Raw genomic sequence first — 22720 nt, 5'->3', positions numbered from 1 at the left:
ATCCACTGGTACCTCATTTTGCATTGATTCCTCATTTGCCTGGGGCAAGATTGTAGTCTGTTTGGATGCAAAAAATTCACTCCGTGACATCCTCATGTACTGATGCTCACCCTGATTCACTACAATAGGTACTAGAATGAGGCAACATTTGGATAAGTGTCTGAAGCAAAATGTTTGTGTTGGTTATTCATTTGAAATCTGTTACTAGTGGATATTATTTTATTATTTATTCCCTTTTTCAAAATGCTTTATTTGTTTTTATCGCGCCACTCCAAACCTGGGAAATGGCAAGGCTACAGTTTAATTAAGTTCATTGATGAGAAGAGAACAGCACACAATCGGTCTTTCTTGTACTTTTTCTGAAATCTGTTGAAGCCATTACGTGACTGAAACATGGCGCACAAAAAACCAAACATCACTTGGAAAAGCTCCATCTGATGCAAAACGAAAATCAATATTGAGAGCTTTTGAAGCACAACAACAAACAGCAGCACGACTTGCCAGCCAGAAGACAAGAGCAACTTTCTCCACGGCAAATGAGATGCCACTCGATTAGGACACGGGCAACGCCGGGTACCCCAGCTATATCGGTGATGAATGCTAAAGTTACCCAATCGAGTTATGTTATGTTGATTTTTGCTGGGCACCGTTGTCATTTGCATTGTCTCCAGGCACTCTTGTGGCTCTGTAAAGCGGAGTGGGTTGGTTGGGGTGGGAAAGAAGGATAAGATTGGTGTACTGTGTGTAGAACCAGGAGTAACAGGCTTTAGTTCTGGTTAGCTTTCTTGGTGTGTTTTGAGCACTGGTGTGTATTGTTTCTGGAAGGGTGTTATGCTTGACTTATGCTTGATCCAAAATGGCGCGGGTGCGCAATGCATTCTGGGGGCGCTCGGAGCCATGTTGGATATTTACTTCATACCGCAGTGAAACGCTGCACACATTTTGCTGAGTGTTAGATTCACAGTGCTGAGACAAACATGCTTTTCCAAACCTGGTATGTGGTCAAGGCCATTTCTGCTGGGAAAGCTTACGTTGTTATGGCTTGCTACTGTTCTCTGTGGAGTGTGTTTTTAGAGAAGGGAGGCACTGCGCTTCTTGGGGGGGGGGGGAGCTCCCGATTGACCCAGCTGGCAACCGACGGCTGTTCCTCAACTGCGCAAGTGCAATTTCCAGAATGTTTGAGAAATAACTCCCCTTTGTGGAGTGTGTAAATATGCGGAAACCCGGAGGGGGTCAAGTGAGACTTCAGCCGGAGAAGGACGCTTACGTCCGGCCTTCCTGTGAGCTGTGGTGCTCTTGGCCTGGCTGTTCCCGGGGTCTTCCAGCCGCTTCTGGACGAGATGAGGAATTCTGTTAAGCTCACGGTGATGTATTATCTTTTGACTTCTCTCTTTCTTCTGTGATCTATGACCATATTATTTTTGTCAGTTATTTCTATGTAGCTTTGAATAAATAGCCGTAAAGAGCTGATTATCTTCTAAGAGTGCATGGCTGTGAGTTATTGTGTCTGTCTGTTTATGGTCCAAAGTATTTGCTCTATAATTGCATTGGTGATTTATGGTTGTTCCGTGCACTTTTCGGCGGAGAGCAATACAAAGGGAAACCTCCAGTGTCTGGATAGTTGTGTGTTTGTGACTTATGAGTTGGTTTGAGAAAGATGTGCAGTTTAGGGCGTTTGGTGGATGGTCTTACTAGTCATCTGTGGTGTGAGGTGAGGGTGATTGAGAGAGGAGATGGTTAGTGTGTATAGGGTTTTTGAGTTGTGGATAGGAGTTCTTATGCGATTTGTTCATTATTTCTTATTCTTCTCTTACTTTACTTTGGGGTATCCACCTCTAAGTGGGTTATAGGGATGTGTTTCAAGAAGGTGTGCATCAGAGTTGGGTTTAATTCTGGTTGTGGAGGACAGTAATTAGAGGAGAACTGGTATTGTTTTTTTTTCTTTTTGGCGCTGTAACTTGAGTCTGATGGGAGCGTTTCTTTTGGAAAACAAAAGTGGATGGCTGGAAGGCTTTGAATTAATCGTAACCTCTGGCGCAGTTCTGGACAACCCTCCAAACCAGCTTTCTTTAGCAGGGCAACCCCTTACGGAAAGGGGAAAGAGCATATGCAAATCAGGTTTGGTCCCAACACAAACATCCCCAGACATGCATCAACATCAATGGGCGTCATCAGTGAGAAGTAGCTTGGGTCTCCTAGGCCCAGCAGGCTCAGGACCATCATCTGGGCATAACCGTCCGACTTGGGTTAACTAAAGCAAAGCAAAATGTGATGTCTGGAAGGTTTTGAATTAATCATATTCTCTGGCGCAGCTTTGGGCAACCCTCCAAACCATCGTTCTGTAGCCTGCCAAGCCATTACAGAAAGGGGAAAGACCATGCAATCAGGGTTGGTCCCACCCCAAAAAAGGCAGTCCAGCCGAACTGCTAGGACACATCCCTTCTGCACGAGACCACAAGCATTCCCAGGCATGTATCAGCCTCAGTTGTGTTTTTGGCTCAGCTCGGGTATGTCTTATTGGGCTGTCTGGGTTTTCTTGAGCAGTCTGGTTTGGAAGGGTCATTATGGAATGTGTTGTTTGTAGTCTGTAGCTGTCTCGTTTTTCAAAATGCCTTTGTGGGAGTGGCTAAGGCATTGCATGGGGATGTTATTATGTGTGTTTTAAATTGTTGATTGCTGTTTGGTAGTAGTTGGTCCCTTTCGATTTCGGTGAGTTGAATAACCAGGTGTTAAGCTGTTTCCAAAAAAAAGTCCTCCATCGCCCTGACTTCCTTTGGGATCGAGTTCCATAGTTTGGCTATGAAAGTGTAGAAAACGGTTCCTCAAATTTTGGTTTTCTTGTAGTGTCTTGTCTTTATGCAGGGATCGAAACTTGACCACAGGGTTCTTCTTAGCAGGTATTGGGTGATTTTTGATTGGAGTAATTCAACTCCTATTAAATGTAAGGCACTATGGGCAATGCAGAGGGCTTTACAACTGATTCATTTTTTGGGCCAGTCCAATGTAAATGTCTCAGGGCTGGGTAGGTGTGTTCTCTTTTGATTAGTTTGAGGAGTCTTGCTTATGTGCTTTGAATCGATTGTAGTTTCCAGGTGATTTAGTTGGGCGTTCCTAGATATAGACTGCTTGCATAGTCTATTCTTCATGATAATACCAAGAAGATGATGGTGAGGCTTCTGTCTGGGAAGTTAGGGTTGGGGATGATGCCTAGATGGTGAAAGCATTTTTTGTTTCTCCGATTGTGTTGATCTGTGGTTCTACTGTGCGGCCACTGTCCGAGTATTCCTATTTGTTTTTATTACTGTGGAGGTTTTCGGTACAGTTCCCATACTTTGTGGCCATGTGAGTGGTGTCTGTGTTACCCAGTGTTTTGTGGCGTCCTTATTTCCATTTACGTCGGTTTTAGGTTGTTATTGGTAGTCCAGGTGTTTACACCCATGAGGCATTAATTGAGGACATTATCTGTCATTGTTGGTTGTCATATCGAACATTAGCTGAGTCATCAGTCCAGGTGTAGCATGTGAGACAATATATTTTTATGACCTTCATGAGCTGCACCATATATGTTGGAGTGGGGAGAGGCTTGATCCTTTTGTTAATCTGCAGGTGATGTTTCATGTGTTTGAGGCATTCATGGTAGGTAGTTTCTTTTGTTACTGTAAGTGAGGAATCATTTTAGCATTTGTAGAGCCACATTTTCAATGCTAGATTCTTCCAATCCTTTAAAAAAAAAAAAAAAAATTGTTTTGATTGAACATTTTTTCAAATAAAACTTTTGTGCATAACCAATGCATAAACATACACTTTAACATAAAAAAAGAATGCTAACTCCCAAGGCCCCCCCCACCCCCCTCCCTCCCTTCATCTCTCCCTCCCTCCTACCCCATTGTTCGATCGGGGCACCACCAGCCGCATCGGTGGCTAGTCGGGATAATACATACGTGAATGGCAAGGAACAGTCTTCACATCTATTTGTATGCCTCGATGAAGGGAGCCCATTCTATTTCTATGTTCGATATAGTATCTTGCAGCTGAGCCGTCATACTTTCCATCTCGTAAAGGTCCTTAGCTTTTCTAGCCACATTTGTTCATTTGGGAGGGTTTCAGATTTCCAGCCTATAGTTCTACAGGCCCTTGCCGCCAGGAGCAAAAAGTGTATCATATGTGGCACCCTTTCCCACCGATTGTCTTGTAGCTCTAGGCTGAATAGGACCAATCTGGGATCAAAGTCTCTTGGAATCCCTTCAATCTTTCTAATGCAGCCCAGGACCTCCTTCCAGTATGTTTGCGATTTAGGGCATGTCCACCACATGTGGCAGTAATCTGCCTCTGCATCGCAACCTCTCCAGCACATGGGGCTTGTTTGGGCGAACATTTTGGAAACTCTTTTGGTGTCAAATTGCCATCTATGCAGCAACTTCAGTCTGTGCAGCTTATATTGGGAGGAGATAGATGTTTTGTACGCTGCAGTGCAGATTCGTGACCACAAGGCATCTGACATCATTGGGCCCATGTCCTTCTCCCACCTTTTTCTAAGATCTTCTGCTTTATTTCCTTTCGCCTCGAGCAGAGCCACATATAACCTTGAGATTAGACCCCTTGTAAGGGTCGATTCACTTAGGATTCTTTCCATGGTGGTAAGGTCTATCCATAGTTTTTCCTTCCATTTCCCAGACAACAAGGTCACCTTGAGCTGCAGGAATTTGAACACCTGCAATGGCCCAATTTGCAAGACAGATTCCAGTTCTTGTATTGTTATACACCCAGTCGGTTTTATCATCTGGCCTGCTCTCTCCAGCCCCACTTCATACCCGTTCTGGAATCGTATCGGATCTCTAATGTCATCACAAATTGGAGGTGACCATATACAGCTTGTGGGGGATGACCAGGTTGTGAGCCCCCGCATTTCCCCTTTGTTCCATCACAACCTTGGGAGGAATACCATTGCAAAGTGATTGACACTTCTAGGGAAGGATTTCTTTGGGTTTTGTACGATCGGACCAAAAAAAAAAGTCAGACTGCACAAAAAGACCAAAAAATGCTACCACCAAAGGTTTAAACACCAAAGGTTCGGTGTTCGAACCTTTGGTGGTAACATTGCAGGTAAGTAAACAAAAAAAAAAGACTGCAGTGGTGTCCCCCGCAACACCCCGCCCACTATACTGCGTGGCATAGTGAGCGGGGTGTTGCGGGGGAAACCCCCGCAGCACACCCACAAAAAAAGGGGCTGCAGGGGTGTCCCCCGCATCCCAGCTCACTATACTGTGTGGCATAGCGAGCAGGGGTTGCGGGGAAACCCCTGCAGTCCCCGTAGTCTGTGTTCGCATGAGAAAGGTGCAAACTTTTGGTAGTTTGTACCTTTCTCATGCGAACACTTAGAATCTTTCTTTGGAGACCATAACCATTCCCCTTAGCGAGACTGGCCTCATTCGATGGTTCTCGATGGCCACCCATTGCTTTTGCTTGTCGCCTCGCAGATGGGGTACCAGAGCCCTGAACTGGGTGGCTCGGTAGTACGTATACATGTCCGGCAGACCCACCCCTCCCTTCTCCTTTGGTTGGGTTAGCATTTCATACGTTATCCTTTGTTTTTTCCCCTGCCATAGAAATCTACGGATCATCCCTTTTTATTTCAGTGACATGGTGGACTGGGACAATAATTGGGAGCATTTGATATACGTATAGCAATTTGGGGAGCACCACCATTTTTAGGGCATTCACCTGACCCAAACATGATATAGTTAACTTGGCCCATCTCTCCAGGTCCATAGTTATTTCCTTTAAGAGGGGGGTAGATTTGCCTCATAAAGTTCATCTGTAGTTCTCGTGACGTTGACTCCCAAATACCCAAGATTCTGATGGTTAGTGGGTATTCCCCCTACCACTGATGCAGTTTGGTACTTGCTTTCAGGGTCCTTGTATAGAAAGAGAGTGGATTTGTCAGCATTCACTTTAAGTCGCACCCCTTTCCCAAATTCCTGTATTACTTGGAGGATTTTCGGGATATCTTCTTGGGGTTTTGCCAAATACAGTAAGATATTGTCCGCAAGCATGGGCAGTTTGTGTTCCGCTGTATCTACGCTTATCCCTTTGATCTCTTTATTTCCCCTAATGATGTTCCCCAGTGGCTCCATGGACAGTGCATACAAGAGTCGCGAAAGGGGACACCCCATGTCTAGTCCCTCTGGTCATGCTAATCTCCTCAGAAGTTTTGTTGTTTACCACCACCCTCCCTTTTGGGGATCTGTACAGAGCCCGAATACCTCTTATGAATGTTTCACGGAAACCCATGTTCCTCAGCACAGCCCACAGAAAGTTCCATTCTACTCTTTCAAACACCTTCTCCGAGTCCATGCATGGTTTCCCTTGCATCCTGTGGTATGCTCCATGATATTCAGGGTCTTCCGCATCGCGTCCGCTCCCTGTCTGTCTTTTATGAAGCCTTCTTGGTCTGAGTGGACCAGGCGTGGCATAATGTCCTCCATGCGCGAGGCAAACACTCTCGTACATATTTTAGCATCTGTGTAGAGGAGCGAAATGGGCCTGTATGATTTGCAGCTTGTGGGGTCCCTTCCTGCCTTAGGGATTACTGCTATGTGTGCTACTGAGAATGAGGTGATGCCAGACCCTTCTCCCTTATGAGATTGAACAGATTTGCTAGGTGTGGGGATATTTCTCCAAACTGTTTATAGAATCTCATGCCATAACCATCCTCTCCTGGTGCCCGTCACCCCCCCCCCCTCCCCCCCTGGTGGAAGTCTTTTTATTGTTGCCTGCATCACCTCAGAGGTAATGTCTGACTCCATACGGGCATGTTCTGCGTCCGTTAGATGGGTTAGGCCAGCCTCTGCTATGTATTCCTTCATCTCACTCGCTAACCGAGTCCCCTCCGTGGTATAAAGGGTTTCATAATATTTAGCAAATTGGCCAGCTATTTCTTTTGCTGATCTTGTTAGTCCTCTCCGTTACTTTAGAAGCCTCTCCACCCATCTTTCTGCCCTTTGTGCCCGGAGTCCAGTGGCTAGCATCTTGTCGGCCTTGTCCCCTTTTTCGTAAAAGTTTTGTTTTAAGAACTTAAATTTTCTTATTACCTCACTGTTCCCCAGCGATTTCAACTCTTCTCGTTTTTCTTTGAGGGTTGCTAGGTGTTCTCTGTGGTATGACCCCTGGGCATGTAACTTACTCTACAATTCTGTAATTTCCCCTCTCAATTTATCCTCCACTAGCTTACTTTCCCTCTTTCATCTAGCTCCTTCCCCTATAAGGTGACCTCTCAACACTGCCTTACTCGCTTCCCACACAGTGGTCATGCCTACTTCCCCATTCTTATTTGGAAATATTCCTCTATTGCTACCCTCAGTTCCTAGGCATATAGCTTGTCCAACCATAAAGAGTTGTTACATTTCCACTTGGTGTTTCTGTGGCAGATCCCCTCAATCTCTATGGTGGCTATAACCATATTGAGGTCTGTCCACGCTATTGAATGGATTATAGTGTCATGCGCCCTGGATCTATGTTCTTTATTGATCAGCAGGTAGTCGATCCGTATGAAGGTATCATGAACCTCTGACTTAAATGTGTACCCTCTTCTCCCCGGGTTGCATGCGCTCCAGAGAGCCACCAAACCCTCCTCCTGTAGGGTAGTTGTGAACCTACTGTCCTCCGTCCGCGGGGCGCTTTTAGTCTGAATCTTTGTCTGCTGCCTATCCATTTGAGGATCCGCCCAAGTGTTAGTCTCCTCCTATCACCACCAGGTTCTCCTTGTTCCCTCCGAGGGACGACAGGGCCACTTGCAGGCTTGTCCTTGATTGGGTGCGTAAACTCCCACTATTGTGATTTGTGCGGTTTCCCATTCTCCCCGAAGTACTATTCGTCTACCTTCTGCCGACTGTTCCACCATAGGGTTTTCCACTTTGACCGGTTTACTCAGGATTCCCACTCCCCCTTTTTTTTGGTTTCCTGATGCCCAGAACGTTTGTCCCAGCCCTCTGCCCCTCAATGACCTCTCTTCCCCATCTTGGAGTCTGGTCTTCTGCATGACGAGGACATCTAATTCCGCCCTTACAAATACCCTTTTTAGTAGGCACCCTTAAGATAGGCCTTCCCACATTTTGGTCCGTCAGTTCCGCCATTCTTATGTTGGATCCCATTGTCTCCCTCTGTTCTTTTCACCCCGTCTCCTTAATTGCCAACGCGTCCTTTTCTCCCGAGTTGCCCCGCTTGTGCTGCTTACCCAATCCCCCCTATTTTCCTCATAACAATAAACTTGGTTAACCGTGTAAACTGAACTGCAGCCCTAGATGACTGTTCTGATCCCATGGTTTGAGACGCCCTCCTTTAACTGAGGGCCACCAGGATTTGTTCGCCGCCCTCCCAAGGATAATGGGAAAGTAAGGCACGATAACCGTATCCTGTCTTTCCTTCCCATTTTCCTCTCCAACATTTCTCTCTGTTTGTGTGCCTTTCTTGGAGTTCTTATACCCGTGTCCGTTGAGATCACCATTTTCATACCTTTTTCATGGTGGTTTCGACGGTGACACAGGGTTTGGTTTGTAGTATTTCCTCCCCACTTTGGCCTTCTTTGTTTAAGCGAGGTTCCTCTTTGCTCTTCCGACTGAGCGCGTGAGACTTCTTGTGGGCCCACGGGTCCTCTTGTGCACATCTGATCCCTTAAGCCTTTGAGGACTTGGTTTGCTTCTTAATTCAAAAGTTAGGTCAAATGGGTAGCACCACCTGTATCAGATTGTCTTGTCTGTTCTGTGAGCCACAGGGTGAGTGGTCTACATGCCCTTCTAGCCAGCATCAAGTTCGAGAGGTCCCGAAATAAATAAGTTTAGAGCCTTGGAATTCATTGTCCTGTTTCTGTTTGGCTTTGGTAAGGATTTCAATTTTTTCCTTGTAGCTAAGGAATATAACCACAATTGAGCGTGGTCCCCCTCCAAAGGCTCTGCCCCCCCTCCCCCCCTACGAGCTCTTTCAATTGTCACCACCTTTCCTCCTTCGTCTTCGAACAGGTGATTCACTATGTCCTGTTACTTTTTTCCACCTGCTGCGGAGTCTCACCATCCTTCTCTGCCAGACCTAGGATCCGCAGGTTCGACCTCTGCTCCCTGTTCTCCATATCGTCCATCTTGAACGTGACTTCTTCCTCTTCCTCTTGCTGTTCGATGTCCGTCATTCTAGCGTTGTTTAATTTCTATTAGGTCCACATTGGCCTGATTGTTCTCTAGATTTTCCACTTTTCCTTCTATTCGCTCCACTTTCCCCCTTATTTCGGATATAGATGTCTGAATGTCTGACCTCCGCCTTGATCTCCGCCATGATCCCCGCTATGTCGTCTTTCGTGACTGCCATGCTTATTGCAGCTGTAACCCCCCAGTGGTGTCTCTTGGGCCACTTGGCGTTCTCTCATATACTGTTGCAGTCTATGAAGGCCACCCTCAGGGTGGGCACTCGGCATGTATTTGTCCTCTCCCAGGGTGGTTGGTTCCCTAACAGATGGGATGCCTTCACCCTTGAATCCGGCCTATTTCTCTCCCCTGGTTGCTGTTTTTGCAATGATTATTAGACTGGTATGCTTCACCACAGGTATTGTCTGTGATTATGATGGAGCTTTTGCACCTAAAGCAGTTCTGCCATTTACTTAGGGGGCGTTGGACAGGGCCTTATATCCTCCTCAATGTATCCTGCTTATGCAGCGCTCTTCTTTTCAGGCTAGGTGCTGGTTTGCAATTTGCGATTGTCCCTTGGAGCCTGCGCCCAGAGATATGTCTAATACTCTTTCTCTTCCTCTTACTGTCGGGGTTGCACCTCCTATTGCTGGTAGTGGCTTGTAGCTGTCCGCAGTGATGCCTGTTAAGTTTCTGTTCAGTCTGCAGGCCTCTGCTGGACCTTTCCATTATGCCACCTCTCTATGTTCCCCAAACTCCTTCGCGTCTTGTCCATGGACTTCCTCTTTTGTTTGAGCCCTTCACTTGGCTCTCAGCCCCTATTTCCTCCTTGAGGGGCAGCCACCCACTGACTTTTGCTGGCTTACCCCTGCGTTCTGCTTCCTCCGCCGGTCTTCGATGGATCGCTGTTCTCTGCTTCTTCCCCCGGGCCTCACTCTTTCTCTGACTCACGGCGTCGCAGATCCTGTCAGCGGGACAGTGCCCCACTGCTTCTCCCTACTCTCCACCGACCTCTGGGTCTGTCCCTCCTTGTTCTTGCTCCCTTTTGAGCTCCTCCTCCGCTGTGTGGTTCCTTCTTGGGTACGGCCCCTGTCGCCGGACTGCGACGCGAGTGGATGAGTGGTGTTAGCCCCTCACCAGGGGTTCCTGATTTTCCTCCATCCCCCAACGCTGCATCGCAGCCTCCCTCGAGAGTTCCCGTTAGGGGGTGTGGACCGCTCCTCACTGTCTGCCCTCGGTTGCCTTCTCGTGAAGCCCACTGTAGGGTCCCAGCAAGCCTCAATGTCTCTGTATCTGTATTGCTGGTAGCCCCACCTTCTCGTTCTTCTGTCGTACTAGAGCTGCACTCTGGTTACTTCTTCCTGGATACCCTGCTTACGTCGTGCTGTCGGCCCATCTTGGGACTTCGGGCACGCTTCTCTTATCTGCACTCTCCACTTCTCTTGCTGTTTGGTGGCCGCTGCCTCACCACTTGTCACCCGGGTGTCTGGGTGACACTACACACGTCTCTGCACAGTTTCCCGTGTTTCGGATTCCCCTTCTCATGGTGTTTCAGGCGGCTGCTGTTGCTCATTCCCCACTTCAGGGTCCATTGCACTCGCCCGCCATTTTCTAGCAGCCTGTGGGGGGACGAATCGACTTCGGGTTCCCCGCTTTGTACCGCTTTGTTTCCTGTTAGCAAGGGCTTTCCTTCTTCCCACACGATTCCAGTGCGTGTTACCCTTATTTTCATTTAGTTTGAAGGTCAAGAAAAGCTCTTAATCATCTCTCTGGTCCCCACGGAGTACGGAGCCGAGCTTCAGGCAGCCATTGCCTTCTGTGCCCCCCTGGTGGTCTCCATTCTTCCAATCTTTTGATTCGGGTTGTGTGGTTTTTTGCATCAAAGTCTGATCTGTCCAGTAGTATGCGGGTCGATTGGGTATTGTCGTTTAGGTCATTCCATATGGAAAGGAGCGCTAATTTGATTCCTTTTACGGGTTTAAACCCATGGTTTAAAACCTTGGTCCATTAATCTGTTCCATACCACGTGGTTGAGTAAGTCTTTGTATACTTGGTTCTCCTCGATTTTTATTTATTTATTTTTATTTTTTCAGGATAGGATAGTTTTGATATCGGTCTGTAGTTGTCAGGATTGTCTGTTTTTCCTGTTTTGTTTTTTAAGGACAGTTTAATGTAGGCTTATTTTGGGACAATTTCAGTCTTCAGTGATTGGTTAATTAATTGGGTGTAGCAGGCTAGTGTTTTATAGGTGAATAGCTGTTTGTAGATATCTGGTCGACATGGGTTGCTGGGAGATACGCCTTGTTGGTTTCTTTTAGTAGTTTGTTGAAAGTTCCTCGTTTATTGAATTGGTTGAGGATTGCACTGGTTAACCAGGCTCTTGTTTCTGGGATGGTGTTTGTGGTCTTGGTGCATGTGTCTGTGTCCTGTTGGATTGAGTGTATTATTATTCTGAGACGGTCCGCGATTTTTGTCACATAACATTTGAAGTTATGGCAGGTTTGCTGCATGATAAGTTTTTTTTTTATTTCCTTGATAATTCTGTATATTTCTTTTTGTGGGTTAGTTGCTGATTGGATTCTTTCGGCATTGTGTGCTTACTTGGTTTTTAAAACTTGCACTTTCCATAGGCAAATTTGTCACTGGTAATTTAATTTGTCCTGTTGATTGTAGTTTTTCCTCCATGTTTTTTCTTGTTTGTTTTTCTTTTGTACTCCGAGTTCCTCCGTGAACCATCTAGTTGCTATTTTTTTCTGTGTTGGTTTGGAAGTTTTTAAAGGTGCCAGTTGGTCTATGGCGTGGGTGATCTGGGTGTCATTGGTTGATTTGTGTTTGTGATCGGTTCTCGAGTTGGACTGTTGATGGATCATGTGGCGGTCGCTCCAGATGATTGGTATAGGTGGGGTAGTAGTGGAGAGTCCATTCCTGCAGCAAATTCCATCAAGAGTGTCCTGCTTTGTGGGTGGGTCTTTGTTTCCGGGGATTTTGTCTAGACGAGCGAGAGCTAACTTTGCAGTTTTGTTTTCTCACTCAAGCCAGATGTTGAAGTCTCGAAATAGAAAATGTTATCCTGCTTTATGTTATCCTGCTTTATGGCTATGGCATCGGTGGCATTGTCAGTGAAATGCAAGTTATAGGTGGGAGGTCTGTAGACTACTAGTAGGAGGAGTAGGTTGAATTGGTCATTAAGTCTGATGTTGATTAGGAGGGATTAGCACTCTTCTATCTCGGTTGAGGGTAAAGATGTGGAGATGTAATTTTTGTGTGCTACGGCGATACCATCTCCTCTAATGAAACCCTAATTTTGCTTTACAGTGCAACTGTGTCACCTAACACTCCATTCTTGCTAAAATGGAGCTTTGGTGGTTCCATGACATGTGCACAAATGCTGCCATGGTGAACACTACAAAAAACCAAAGATATCTGTCTTGACATCAGACTGCACTGAAGAGCATATAAATGAATGGAAAAACAATCTTGCATGGACACCTCATCTCCAGTCAACACACGAAGTGGCAGTTGTCTGAAATACAATTTGTTAAATGGAGGCTTTATTTATCTGCTTTATGCCAGACTCCTTCTCTTCGAGAGACCAGTTGTCTTTATGCTCAACCTAGTTAAGTAAAAGGAGCATAGCACAGCCTTTCCAATATTGTTATTCATAATGTGCTGCCAAAAGGTGATCTTCCTCCTTTGATTTATTCGTTTTATTCATATGCTAGGGGCTCAGTCGAGGAGGGTCTTCTTGCTGTACGTGAGCCAGATTACCCTGCTCCCATTTGACCAGGGCCAGCACATCAGCTAGTGTCTAATGGAGTTTGCCCTTATGATTTAGGCATGGGGAGGGGTCCACATCACTAAAGGTCTGAACTGTATGAGCTCTGCCACTGATCTGAGGCCAAAATTCGTTCTCATGATGAGTGCTGGAGTCAACTTCAGCCCCAAAACATTGCAAAAGAATGCTTTCTTGGTCTTCACTGCTTGTATTGGAAGTTATAACACTAACATTTCTGCCTCATATACACTTGTGGCTAGTACCCAGTATTGCTTCCTCTTTAGTATTAACTGGAAAAAACCTCTAGCCAACCGAAACAGACCATTAACTGGGCAACTGCTTTTATTTCCTGTGGAGCCCAAGAACACATGGACGTCAGTCTGACTTAAATAGTCCAAGGTCGCCATGTGGTCTAAAACCTCTCCAACCATGCTATGAATGATTTTAAGTTTGGAGACAGTAGGACTCCATAGTGCAGTTAGGCAATCCAGATGTGTGAAACCCTTATCACTATAGCTTAAGTGCTAGCACAGCAGAGGATACACCATCAAATTAATCACAACTGCATCAGTCATTGCTTCCCCAACCATTATCCACCCACCAGCAACACTCAATATCCCTGCATAGAAGGATAGACTGTATCCCTTTGTTGTAAAGTACTCTGTTGCTTCACAGCTACGTTTGCATTGTCTAAGCCACAGTGCATACATTCATCTGCTAAAAGCCATTTCTGCATCTGCAAATGTTTCTTTGCTCTGATGCGTCCCTTCAGGGAGTTCCTTGGCAGGTAGGATGATCGCCAAGGCTGGATCTGAGGATGGGTCTGTTATTACCCCTACTGTGTCATACAGACCACCTACTAAGTGCTGCTTCTCCAGAAGGGTTCTGCCCACTTCCAGCCTTTTCCTTTCACAGCAATATCTTGGCGACCAAAAATGCCTTTCCCTTTTTCGGAAATGTTTGGCATATTGCATCATTTGGGTAGTGTGCACCACTATTGTCTATTTTATTTTCCCTTATTGGGACTATGCTCACTTTGTGTCCACTCTCACGAGGGTTTGTGGGAGTGGATGGGGCTCCTTTGTGTATTGCTAATATTAATGGGGGTCATTATGGTCTTTGGAAGGAGGGTGGATTTCAGTGAAAGCACTTTGGTGGTTGCTTTTTTTTTTTTTTTACTACTCGTGTGTTTGACCCATTTTGGACATCTGGCAACCAGACTCTTTGCAATTGCAGTTACTTGACTATTTCTTTATAGTATCTTTCAGATGCTTTGGACACTCTGGCTCTTTAGTGATGATGCGAGGAGCAAGTGGATATGATATTGGTAAAGAGGGGGGACAGAATAATACGTTCTTAAAGTGGGGAGAAGAAATGCAGTTTCCCTCTGGCGAACGGTGCGGCACGAATCAATACATGTGGGTGCCTTCTGGATTTATCAAAATAGTGCTTTGGGGAGTGTGGGCATGCTTGCTGTTACTTATAGAAATGACTAGCTGACTTGAGACTAGGTATTTCTTTTTTTTACCTTACCATTTGTACACATGATTTATTTGCATCCCTGGCATTTAAAGATCACTGTGACAAGGCATAATCAACAAATGCTGAACTTTGGGCAAGTATGAGAAGCAAGCGTCCCACATACCAGTCATACATTTCAAGAGGCACAGACTTCACAGGTTCAAGGAGGGCATGAGATAGTTTACTACTTGTACCCTGGCTATTGCCATGATCCTTTTTTATTACCTCAGCCCTAAACATGTTCTCTTTAGCTTTGCCTTTCTTGTTTTTGTAGTTTTAGTTTACTTTCTGCCATTCTCACTACTGCACTACTATCAGTATTAACAGTAAGTAGTTTACTTTCCTCCTAATGAGCAAGGGTGTGGGAGCCCCTCTATAGTGAATTAACATGGGTCAAATACCCTGTTGTATGGAATTTCTTCCACTCAGGAGGGTCTATAACCATGTTTTAGCACACTGCAGCCTTTACAGAGGAGAAATATTAATTTATATATCAGTTTGGTCCCACCCACAAGGGCAGTCCAGCACCATAATGGTAGGCAGTTCGCCGCTGAATAAGAGTACCATTAGCAACCAAGACACGCGTTTTGGCTTTGTTGGGCCTCCTCAGTGAGGTGAAGCTGAGCCTCGCTAAAGCACAGTGAGCAAGGGGTCCACATTTGGATTACCCTGGGTCTCGCCTTAGTCTTGTTGTTCAAATAGTTGTATAGAATTTCTCTGGAACAGAAGTCTAGATCATATTCTTGTCTTTATTTTTGTCACTGGGGAGTGATGGCCTAATACTGAGGAACAGCTTAGTTCCCATTTCACCCTCACATAAGTAACCCAAAATGCTGCAAAAAGTATTCAAATAGTACTGTTAGTAATTTTATTTTAACTAGCATACCTTTCAATCTTTTCTAAGGGAGTCTTTCGTCCCATGAATTCCTGATCTGTGATATTGACGTCCCAGTGCAGCTACTCTTCGGAAACTTTTCTGCCAGAAAGGGGGCACAGTGCGGATCCCTGTCTGCTCAGCTTGGTAACTGTACGTGCCCCACGCCGGACATGTTGATGACAGTATGTTTACGCACTGCGTCCTGTGATCTTAGTGCCTTTTTTAAAAAAAAAAATTCTGCACATTCGGCTTTCTTGAGGAACACTGCTTCTTTAGAAGATTTGTTGGTTTTGCAACATGATGAATCCCACTAATACCTAGTTTCTTACCCACACAGAATGTTTGTATTTTGTAAGGGGGAGGGCACCCTAAAGTGATTTGGGAGCATGCTGCAAAACTCAACTTTCTTCACAGGTGAAAAGGCGTTGGACGGCCCTATTCGAGGTTGCTGGGCAAGGACAGCCCTCCAGAAAGACGTTTCCTGATAACTCTAGGATAAGAAGAAACCTTACAATAGGTCCCGTTCCCCAGTGGTTCCTCAAAACCCCATCCTTCATCTAAGCCTCCCCGCTGCAGTAATGGTAAGCCTTTCAGCTCAAGATGATGGACATCTTTGCCAAGGACCCTATTGCCATTCACTTCAGCAGTTGGGCCTCCTCTCCCGGAGTGGTGGACTAAGCCTGCTTCGGTTCCAACAGTAGATTCTAGGTTTCCACCTCAGACACAGCTTTTCATACCCAGCACACCTCCCTGAGAACCTGTTGGTTCAGGCTGCCACGCGTGAGCTCGAAGACTGTCTTCCCACCCCCCACACCCCTATCCTAACCTGATGACAGTAAGGGGCTGGGTGCTTGGGGAAGGAGGCACCTGCCAGCTGGTCAGGTGAGAGGTATTTGAGGCCCTGGCCCTACTCTATGATGACATCACGCCAAATCTTACAATCAGTACTTCACTCGGCTTTTGACCCTTTCCCTGCCTATGGCCACAGGGACAGGGGACAAGCAACAAATGAAACACTGCTCAGCAAGCGGGAGGGTGTAGGTGCTCCAAGGTGTGAGGTTTGAGTCTCAACTGTGACCTCAGTAGCCCCCATTTTGAAGCACCTGTGAAGGAGACTTCCACCATATAACTCCTGTGTGTTGAGCTTTCTCATTTGGCATGGAATGTGGTCTAACCATGTCTGATGCCTGGGCCTTATGGGTCGTTCACCAGGGCAATTGCTTCCCCTTTGCTCAACACCCCCCTGACCATCCCTCCTTTGTCCATTGTTTGCCTCTGGACCCTAACCTGTTGGAGGAGGCCTGTCTGGTTCTGACACAGGTGGCTATAGAATTGATGTTGTGCTCGGAATGATACATGGACTGGTATTGAGTCTATTTTTGGGTGCTGAAGAAAGATGGGGGCTTGTCCCATACTGTATCAGCGGCTCTTTAACTTGTACCTGCGCAAGGACTGGTTCAAGATGGTTACTTTATTCCAAATCAGCCCTTGACTTACAGGACTTGCTGGTGACACTGGATCTCCATGATGCCTAAGTGCGTGTGTTGATTCACCCAAAGCACAGGAAGTATCTGAGGTAGATAGTGGGTTATTGTCACAACCAGTTAAAGTTCCTACCATTCTGTCTGTCTTCAGAACCCAGGGTCACCAAGCAGCTAGTGGTGGAAGCATATCTGCTCAGGACAAAAGGCATTAATGTCTTTCCCTACCTAGACGACTGGCTCATCCATGCTCACTCCCAAACCAGGAGTTAGCTCATCTGTCCCGCAGGTGCAGTCTGTTGTATATCTTGGTTTTCTCACTGAACTTCCGAAAGGCTCAAGGTATGCCCTTCAATGTCCTCCAATCACCAGAAAAGCTCCGTTTTTGCCCTTCAATGTTCTCCAATCACAGCAGAGATCTCCTGCCTCTGCCTTGGTTTCTCGGCCTCTTACATTCCTGTTGTGTCGGAGACCTGGCAGTGCATGGAATCACTTCAGTGGCTTCTCAAATGTCAGTTGTCTCTGTTTCAGTGGGCACCTCGGACCTTTTGGAAGAGTATCTGGGGACCTTGTATCGGTCGTACCTACGAGACAACCTGTTCCAAGTGACTTTGCTTAGGCAAACCTGGACCCAACTGACAAACACAGATGCGCCCTTGAAAGGCTGGGTGATCACCTGCCAGACCGGAGGGTGAGCAACCTATAGTCTAAGATTCCTGAGAGCACTTTAACTTGCTGCAGTTGAGGGCAATCAGGCTCTCCTTAGTTGCTGTCCTTCCTTGGTTGCCAGGTAAGACTGTGCTGGTCCTTAACGACAACACAGCAACTATGTACTATCACAACAAACCAGGCAGTGGAGGGTCATTGCCTCTGTGCAGAGAAGCTATGAAACTGTGCTTCTGGGCTCTGGAGAATGACGTCTCTCTGATGATGGCTCATCTTGTCGTGACAGAGAATGTCATTGCGGATACCTTGAGCAGATCGAATTCGGCTTCCAATGAATGCGAGCTATGTCAGGAAGTTCTGGAGATTTTCTTCTGGTGTCTTGACTCCGCAGGAGGACCTCTTTACCTCCAGTGTAAAGAGAAGTGTGAGTTCTCCTCCAGGGAATTTCCTCAATAGGGAACATTGTGAGACACACCCCGATGTTTGAATGTACGTTCAACATTCCCTATGCATTCCTGCCTATACCAGTCCTCCCGCTAGTTCTCAGGAGGCTATGCCTGTTTCTGACAACGTTAATTTTTATTGCTCTTGACTGAGCCCAGAGAACGTGCTATCCAGAGTTTCTGGATTTGTTAATCTGTCCTCATTTGCGTCTTCTGTGCAGAGTGGATCAGCTTTGACAGTTGGGGCGGGTGCTCCACCCAAACTGCAGTACCCTCGGACTTAATGACTGGCTGCTCTGCTGAGAGGCTGCTATATAAGGAGTGGGATTTGTTGGGTGACGTCCTAGACATGCTCCTCTCTGCTCTGAAACCTACCACCAAGTCCATTTATGCTTGCAGCTGGTGTACATCTTTGGTCGGGAAAGTTACTTGTCTCACATCTTCAATATTTTTTCTTTTCTTGGCACAGACCGGCCAGCAGATTGACATGGTGAAGAGGTACATTGCAGCGATTTTGCTTCAAAAAGACCCCCCGAGCATTGCTCGTTCTCCACAATCCCCACTTTTATGCAATTTCTGTGTGGATTGTGCAACTACTTTCCCCAACACCAGTTTGTTGTTCCGGCATGATATTTAAATGTAGTGTTTCCATTTCTTATGGGCGTTCTATTTGAGCCCCTACATTGCTGTTCTTTGGGGTTGTTCACCCTTTGGGTGTTTCTCCCATTTGCCATCACTTCCACTAGGCTGGTGAGTGAGCTCTAGGTATTATCTGTTAAACCTGAAAAAGTGAAGGTGACTTTGGTAGTGAGACTGTCCTTTCTCCCCTTTATCTGCCTCTTCCTTCCAAGGCAGAGGAGCAGTTCCATTGGCCGAACCCGGTGCAGGCTACTACGTCTCTCAGATGGACGGGGGGAGGGGACGCGGGTAGGATGGACTCGGGAAAGATGAACATGTTTTTGTGGATTGTGCTGGTGCCTGTGCAGCTCTGGTTGTGACCAAACAGACCCAGTTGAGTTGGATCATTCTTCTGTATTTCAGAATGGTACGATCTGGCTGGAAAAGATGTGCCTGAAGCTGTTTGTGCTAATTCGACCAGAGGACGGACCACCAACACTGCACTGTTGAGAGAAGTCGTTGTTCTGGAAATTTTGCTGGCGACTACATGGGCCTCATGGCACTCTTTTGCCAAACATTACTGCTTGGATTCCCAATTAGGGCTGCATGCTTATTTTTGGTGGTAGAGCGGTCCTCCAGAGTTTTCTGCCCTCCTTCTAGGTCTACGTATAATATGGGAGTCTATCATGGATGAGGAAACCGTAGAGCCAATTACTTAACCTCTTGGTAATGCTCTGTGACAAATCCAGACAATTTGTCCCTTCTCCCGAGAGGTGAGTCACCACCTTCTGAGGCTAGGGAGGTGAGCCTGCTAAGACCCTCAGTAGGGGTTTGGTCAAGTGGGACCTCAGTGAGAGTGGCTCCCCTCTTGGGGACAAGGACTCCAATTCCAATAAGGAACTCCCAGTCCAAAACACACTTTCTGCCTATATGGGCGTTGGAAACACTTGCATAACTCCCGCAATGACTATAACCAATAAAGACCCTTGATACACTCTATTGGCTTCAGGTAATGTTGAACATCAGCTGGAGGCCATAATCAAAGAAGACTGACACAATTCTTTTTGTTCCAATAACGTGCTTAAGAGCAGCACTGACTGCGAGTGGAAGAGACTCCTACAGAGGGAGTAGATTCATCGCTATGCAGAGGTGAGCCTCTGTAGAGCAGACGTCCTTGAGCATTAGAGCTATGCGGAGCCAGCAGTCGTGCGGGAGAAGGGAGATGCGCCAGCTGGAGACTGAGCGAGCAAGAGGCTCTTGTCAGGAGAGGAACAGAGATGGAAAGAAAACAGTCTTCCCTGTGGCGCAACCACTAGAGAAAAGTGGTTGGCTTGGCGCCCAGAAACCAACGTCTAGACCAGGGAAAGGAGCCCAGGTTCTCCAGCACAACACGGCAAGCGCCTTTGCCGATGACCTGAGTACCGATAGGGAAGCGAACGCTCCCAAAGTGAGGATGCCATTGAGGGCTATAAACTTTGGTTTCCAGGATTGGCGAAACTGACAATGCTACGAGAGTCTAGAAAAACTGAACGAGCGCACCACACAGGGAAAACATAGTGAATGAGATACGAAGATTGTATATCCAGGCTGGAAAATCCGCAAACAGTAAGTGCTGAAGAGAACCGAATGGGCACATGTTCTATGCAAAGAGAAATGAGGGAAATGTGTGCTTTATGCAAAAGGCTCGGAAAGCAGGCCAACGTCCCACGTGGAACAAAGTGAAAGCAGTATAAACACTCAATAACGAGGCTAGCCAACCAGGTAACTGGAACCTGTAATTTACGAGCGGGCAGAAGCCCTACGTTTATTAATTGGACTGAGAACCAATCATTCTGCTGGAGTCACAGAGCTTTGGTGAGTCCCAGTGCCAAGAAGGCGGGACACAGAGAAGCGCGTTTAAAATAATCCTGGAGGGATTTGACCACTGATAAAAAGAAAACTGGAGAAAAATGCTATAAGAATAATTTTTCTTTTCCCAAGGGTAGGAGAAAGCATGACCGAGGATATTTGTGTTTTTAACAAACTGTGAACGTTATCAGCATATTTAAAAGAAGCTTTTAGACAGGAGTTGTGCCAAGCCGAAGCCCATTCAAAGGCTGTTGTGCAAGCCTCACTTTTTCCTTTTAGTTGGATTTTCTAAGGTGGTCGGGCCAGTTGGTAAATTATTTGGACTCTGTACTCTTTGGACTTCAACAAGTACCCTTAGTTTTTGTTTTAGAAGTTAGGGAACTTCCCTAATAACGAGGGTAAAATAAGCATTTTGCTTTTAATTTAAATAACCCACACTGAAACATGACCGATAGTAGTCGAGTCCTTCTGGTATGCCACAGCTCTTTCTGATGGATTCTCCTCCCACTGATTACTACTCCCTCTCTCATCCTGCCCCACTTGGTGGATAGCTAGTACGCCTTTCAGTTCTTCGGTACCTTGGCGCTCGGGAAAATTGGTTGTATTAAAGTCATGGGGCATGGCGCATCAATGTATACTGGCCCGATGTCCTGTCTGGCATGGGGAATGTAGAGCTGATGAGCAGAGGCACCACGGACCATGTTGTGCCCCCTAGTGTTCTGAAGAGCAGCTATGCTGGGAGATAGATTATAGATTTGGAATCCATGGGAGGACCATCCATCAGAAAGGACATTACTTAGAGGAGTGTAATTTGTCCTATTAAGCTAGTGTAAAAGCATTAAGCACATGAAGAGTAGGGTATGTGTCAGAATTTTACTGGCGTGAGGTGGTGGTGCAGAGCAGTTGCAGCTTGCCAAGAGGAAAGTAGGGGGAAACCTCTTGTTGCAAAGGTTGGTGGAGGAGCGCATGCACCATAAGATGAATTTAACTTTTCTGAGGGGGTGGGGAATATGGGGGGGTGGGGAATATGTGGGGGGTGTGTGTGTGTGTGTGTGTGTGTGTGTGTGTTAGTGTTAGGAAAAGGGTGAATCAGGTTAGGTGTCATTGGTGTGCAGCCATTTAAGTACCTTCTGTCTAAATTTAGGGTTGTTCTAGTCTGAGGTCAAGTAGTAGCTTATTCCAACATTGCGCAGCTTTGACGGGGAAGCTGGTTCCTCCCGCAGTTGAGCGTTTAAACCTGGGAATCTCCAGCATAGATGTATTAGCAGATCTAGTAGGGTGGGTGACTGTTCTCCTGGTGATTTTTTTCCTCTAAGTAAGGAGGTGCAAGGTTGTTCAGGCATTTGGAAGTTGGGGACGCTGTTTTAAGGAGGATTCGATCCGTTATGTTCAGCCAGTTAACCTCTTTCCTGAATTTGTTAATGTGCTCTCTATTGGGGACATCCAACGCTACTCTCAGTGCGTTATTCTGCAATCTTTGAATTTTATCTGTGATGTATTTGTTGAGTCCTGAGTACAGGGCATTGCAGTAATCTAGTCTTGACATAATAAGAGCATTGGCTAGAGTGACGCAGTGTGTGTAGATAAAAAGTAAGTGTTGTCATCATTACAATTTACCACTGAGTGGCAGATCTTATTGGCAGCCGGGAGGTGGGCAGAAGGCCATCTTAAGGCTCTGGCTTTAGCACATACCATGGGCCCCGCAATAGGATCCCACCCACCCCGTACTGATGCTTGACTCCCCTCCTAGTGCCATTCTGCAATTTTCTCTTCAACTCCTCTACAGCCATTGAGCCTGTTCTTTTCTCCCTTCCATAGCTCCATACATCCCTTCCTGCAGCACCTCTCCCAACACCTCTTCAAGCCTCTCTCTCTGTTCCACAGTTCATGAATTACCACACATCATCCCAAGCGGATTCATGGAAATGGAGAGGGCCTATAAATAGACTTTTTCCTTTCCCTTTGCGCCCATCTTTTCCTGTATTAGTTTAAAACAAATATTTTTCTTTAAGCATTTGCGAAATAGCCAACCCCATTTCATAAGGCTGTTAGCACTCTGGAGACCATTGTCAAGTGCTAATAGCTAGAAGACTCTCGCAGACCGAGTTTTCCCTGATCATAAAGGCCCATTAGACATGGACTTTAACTTGGTCTATGGGCTATTATCACAAGTGAAATAACACCTGGATACACTTGCTTAAATAGGGTTCCGGGGTTCCTGAAATGAACTTTACTGATCTACTTCTGTTGCAACTGTATTCCTGCATGTTCTGATCAAGTAGTGCAATGGCTTATAATCTGATCAATCTACATATTTTTTT

General features: G+C 46.2%; 1 protein-coding gene across 2 annotated transcripts in view; it reads left to right on the top strand.

Annotated features, from left to right (window-relative positions):
- SUCLG2 (succinate-CoA ligase GDP-forming subunit beta) overlaps positions 1 to 22720 on the top strand; it is a 732334-nt gene that overhangs the window by 85832 nt on the left and 623782 nt on the right. The window lies entirely within an intron of this gene.

The sequence above is a fragment of the Ambystoma mexicanum genome, chromosome 2p, assembly GCF_040938575.1.
Source record: "Ambystoma mexicanum isolate Mex_15411 chromosome 2p, UKY_AmexF1_1, whole genome shotgun sequence".
Classification (NCBI taxonomy): domain Eukaryota; kingdom Metazoa; phylum Chordata; class Amphibia; order Caudata; family Ambystomatidae; genus Ambystoma; species Ambystoma mexicanum.
Note: the sequence above shows the minus strand (reverse complement) of the source record. Positions and strands in the feature narration are given on the sequence as shown.